Here is a 5,133-nt window from a genome sequence, read left to right as displayed (position 1 = left end):
AGCGGGGGAAATCAATGGCTTTACAAAACCAATGCAACGGCTAGATTGTTCCTTCCTATGAGATGATATCACTCAGGATTGGTTTTCAATTAAGTGGGCGTAGGTTTGTTACTGCTGGTTTTTCCCCGGTGTCCAAAGCCCGTTCATTGAATGTAAATGTCACCCGTTGTATTGTACTGTATCTGTATTTTGAAGGCATATCAATCTGGCTATGCAATTACTAGGAGAATGGCAACATCAGAATATGTTTTTGATCTGCCCTCTGGGAGTCGGGTGGCGCAGTGGTAAAGTACCGGCCCACCACTTCAGAGGTTGTGGGTTTGCATCCACCGTGATGCTTCTCTCTTTGTCGAAAGTCTATACCAGCACAATTGGCCTGTGTCCGGGTGAGGAAAGCTGGGCAGGGAGGGTGATATCACTGCACACTTGTACAAGAATCCTATGGGCCGGGGCTCTACGTCCTCCCACTGAGGGCTCCTCACTGGCAGCTGAGTGAGTCTGTCAGAGTCAGCCAAATAGCATAAACGTGATGCTTGTGGAACAGAACAGGAGCTCCTCACTGGCAGCTGAGTCAGTAGGATACAACAGTAGTGTCACACACAAATGTATGTGGGGAAGAGTCAATTGGCATAACATCTAAATTGTGGAGAAAAATCACACCCGTGTGAAGTGAGGGGCGCTAATATATTAAAGTCTAACTCATGTTGATTACTGATTAGGTGATGTAATGGTGATGTAAAACAAACGGTGCCAACACAAACATTAAATGCCATTAACAATAAAGAGACAATATGACGTAATGAGGGACATTATGATGTACATTTTCCCTTCATTATCAATGGCGTTTTTAAAACAAACATTGAACTAAAAACAAACATTAAACCTGTATATAGCGCCCCTCAAAAATAGGTAAAGGCCCCAAAAAAGAAAGAAAAAAGAATAGCATTTTGATGATGTGTGGTAAACATGATGTTGATGTGTTTAAAAGATGTTTTGAGAAACACATCATCATAATATCCAGTGGGTGTTTTTGCGACCAACGGTAAGTTAACTATGAAACCTTGCGCTTTTGACACCTAACCTAAGAAAAACCTCTGCGAACCCCTTGGAACCAGGGGATGAGCGTCTGACGTCAGGACTTAATTTGTCACTCTATAGGCCTATACGTATCTATAGACTGCATGTAAATATGAAGCCAAAGTAAGCTAAAATTGTAAGATCTTGAAAATAGATGGAACATATTGCCACTTTGAGCAAACAGTGTCAAACCCAACCCTGTTTGCCTTGGGGCACATGGCATGTTTGCCAACTGTCCATTTTTGTTCCCTCTCATTCATTGTACCAATAACAAGATGAAATACACTGAGAAAAAAAGTAAAAAGAAAAACATAAGACGCCTCCAAGAATTATGCAACAGGTTCTTAATAAGTCTGTAAACAAAACAAAACTCTCAGTGAACTGCTCATCCCCTTCACACACACACACACACACACACACACACACACACACACACACACACACACACACACACACACACACACACACACACACACACACACACACCCCCCCCCCCCCCCCCCCCCCCCCCCCTCCCGGCCATAAGTCTAATGCACGATTGCACGTCGTCTGGCTTGTAGTTTCAGTAGTAGCCTAGTCTCATCCTATTTGATGGATTAGGGTTCTACATCCACACAGACCTGCTAGTATTCAGGGACTGTGATTCATACTTGGCACAGTTGTGGAGAGCCTTTGTAGATTCCTATTCAAGGGCAGTTTGTGGCTTTTGTGTGTGTGTGTGTGTGTGTGTGTGTGTGTGTGTGTGTGAGTGTCTCTGTGGTCAAGTCTGTACAGTGGCTGAGAGAGATTGAGAGGTTTGTGTGCATGCAGTATATACTGTATGTGTACTAAATGTTACAAAGTAGCAAAAAACTACATTACTTTACTATTACTTTAAAGGTGGTGTACGTGTATATGTTAAATACAAATATCGATTGTGAAATGATTACTATCACAATATAGAGCTTGGGGGTTCGTTCCACTGTGTACATTGATTTTGTTTGGGCAGGATCTAAGAATGTTGGACGGTCCAGTTGTCAATCCAACAATTTAGTCCAACTATATTTAATATTATTATGAAAATTCACTTGCTGGATTTACCTCATGCTCCTCAGGGGGATGAACCCCACTGATTTCAAGATATTTCTTTCGTTTTTTTTAGCTTTTTGTGCCTTTATTGATAGTTACAGTGAAGACGGGCAGGAAAGAGGGGAAGAGAAGGGGAGAGACATGCAGCAAAGGTCGTCATGAACAGGACTCGAACACGCAGCAGGCCAGAGCCTATAATGTATGTGGCATGCGCCTGGACCACTAGGCCAGCAGGCGCCTGAACCCCACTGATTTGAGTGATTCCTTGACCTTTGCTCTAGTGCCATCTTCAGGCCAAAATACTAAATGCACACTAGATATCTCAAAATCGAACAGGCAGATTTCTTTCAGCATGACACAAATCAAACAAATTACACATCCAATGATACAATACCACGTGATGGCCAAAAATCACCAACATTGCAGCTGTAGGGAAAGCTTGAATTATCCTCTTTCAATCTGTAAAGTGTTTGTTTCATAAAAATCCACCGTAGACATGTACTGTAAGTGCTGGAGTTTGGAAGTGCTCGTTGACTATCACTCAACGGCCCATGCGTACCACCTGTTTTGAATGTGAACATAATGCAGGAGGAGGCAGCAGGAGGTTGCTTTACTGATAATGAGCGCTTCCATACTCTTTTTTAATTTTATAATTTTTATCCCACGATTTTGTAACCCATTTTTCACCCCTGTGTCAATTATCTAATGTGATCCTGGGCTCTACACACCCTCCACCAACCTGGGGAGAGCAACGGACTTGAACTCATGCTTCCTTCATGCTTGAGTGTCCAAGTTGCTCCTTTACACCTGACAGGGGGGAGTTTCCCTGGTTGGACGTAGCGCGTGGAAGGAACACGTTATTCCAACCAGTTCCATTCCCCTCCATCAGGCGCCCCGGCTGGCCAGGGGGAGGCAGTTTAGAGACCAGGATTACTGCATGTTTTTGTGAGGGTACCTACCCTAGGGGACACGGGGAGAACATGCAAACTCCACACAGAAAGGCCCTTTCGCCAACACCGCCTCGGGTATGGGCACTGATGACGTGGAGGAGGAAACACACCGCCAGCACCCACAGCACCCCGAGCGGGAATCGAACCCAGGACCTTCTAGCTGTGAGGCGACAGCACTACCAACTGTGCCACCGTGCCCCTACGCTTCCATACTCTGGGATTGGGTAGGAAACTAACAGGACACAGGTGGAGAAAACTAATAATCACAGGTGAGACAAGACAGGTAACAGTAACTACAGAGGAACACAACAGAAAAGTAAATCACTAACTAAAACTGGAACAAGGAATACTAGAAAACACAACAGAAATACACGGATCAAGACAATCAAAGGCTTTAGCTAAGAGAACGACAAGAAGAGATGTGACCTAAATGTTCTAGCTAAATAAACTCTCAGAATTACATGAACACATTGACTTTCATTTCTTTATTGATAATAAAACATATCGTTGTTGTCGGGCAGAAACCAGCTTACGTCTGTGTGTGGGTTTTACAAATGAAAACCTCCTAAATCCATCTCAAACTGTCGGCCAAACCAAGTTGTGGAGTTAGTGGTGGTTTGTCGTCATCGTCGTCCTCCCCTTCCCCCCATTGATTAGAATGACCAAGTCAGACAAAAAACAAAAATCACACCCGTGTGAAGTGAGTGGTGCAACTCTGTGTGGGGGTCCCCGAAACATCCAGACCCACAGAAACGCGCCCAGGGTGCTGGCCTGGTTCGGGCGAGCCGCCACACATCTGAAACGGTTGAGAAATGACAGTACAGTATGAAGTTCACGACACGGACCTCATCAAACCCTGGATAGCCATACATGGAGAAGACCTAGATCTGCATATATGGAGCCGGCCAGCAACTCAGACCTTTAGATCTCCATGAGCTGACCTGTTCTGGCATTCCATATGTTGATCCTTCCCCACCCGTCCTTCCTCCTCAATGTCTCCCTTTTTAATGATACCTGTCCATTCAAACTCTGGACGGGCCTGCCCCAAAGTTATAAGTGCAGCCGCACCCTGCGATAACTAGAGTTCTCAACAGGCCCGAAAATTAAGGCCCTACCTGGGCCCACACACTAGATCGATTCAGTAGTGCACTATGTCAGCTTCATTCAGTAATCAGTAGTACAAAAAAACTGACGGCTGTGGGCATTGTGGGGTGAGTTTAGTGACTGATACCTACGTTGCAGGGCAACAACAGTAGCTACGCAGTGTGCATTGATACGACGTCAAACTGGGTTTTTTCCCAACCCGCACTACAGACCAATCAGAAGCCACAGGTCAATAACAATACAGTCCTAGGTATCTGATTGCATTAAACGTTAAATGTTAAATGTTAAACTTACTTTGCCACTCAATTTGCCTCTAGATTTCCCCATTACGTTAAAAACAGACTATAGCTGCTCCATTGTCCATCGACAGTAACTGTTCAGTTTTAATGTCTGAAACAGCAAGTTGCCCCAAAACACGCTCGCCACCATGTATTCCTAAACGTAATCTCAGTAAAACTATGCATAAACCTAACCTTATTCCTAAACGTAACCTCAGTAAAACTATATGCCTAACCCTAACCTTATTCCTAACCTGCAGTAAAACAAATACAAGAATAGGCCTACAAGAACCGCTGGGGGGCATGCAGTCTCTGGAAAAGAATGGGGGCAATTTGTGCTTTGGGGTAAGCCTTCCGGTTACCGTTGCATACAGTTGAGTTGATCATACTTGTAAAACTATTAAAGCCATTGTAACCAAGTAATCATACTTCTTCTAGGTAGGTCCTATGATGTATCTTTCATTCATATACATGTATATTCTACATTTCAGCATCTGTTTGAACTGTGATTTCCAGAATTCCAGTGCTTCCAAGGAACTAGTGTTCCTTGGAAGCACTGTTCCTGAAACAAATAAAGCATGGTCAGAGTCAGAGAGCAGAAAATATGTTTGAAAGCAACAATAATGTAATCAGAAACAGTATGTATTTACTTGAGC

This window comes from Protomyctophum parallelum (genome assembly GCF_964188405.1).
Source record: "Protomyctophum parallelum genome assembly, chromosome: 7".
In the NCBI taxonomy this organism is placed as follows: Eukaryota; Metazoa; Chordata; class Actinopteri; order Myctophiformes; family Myctophidae; genus Protomyctophum; species Protomyctophum parallelum.
Note: the sequence above shows the minus strand (reverse complement) of the source record.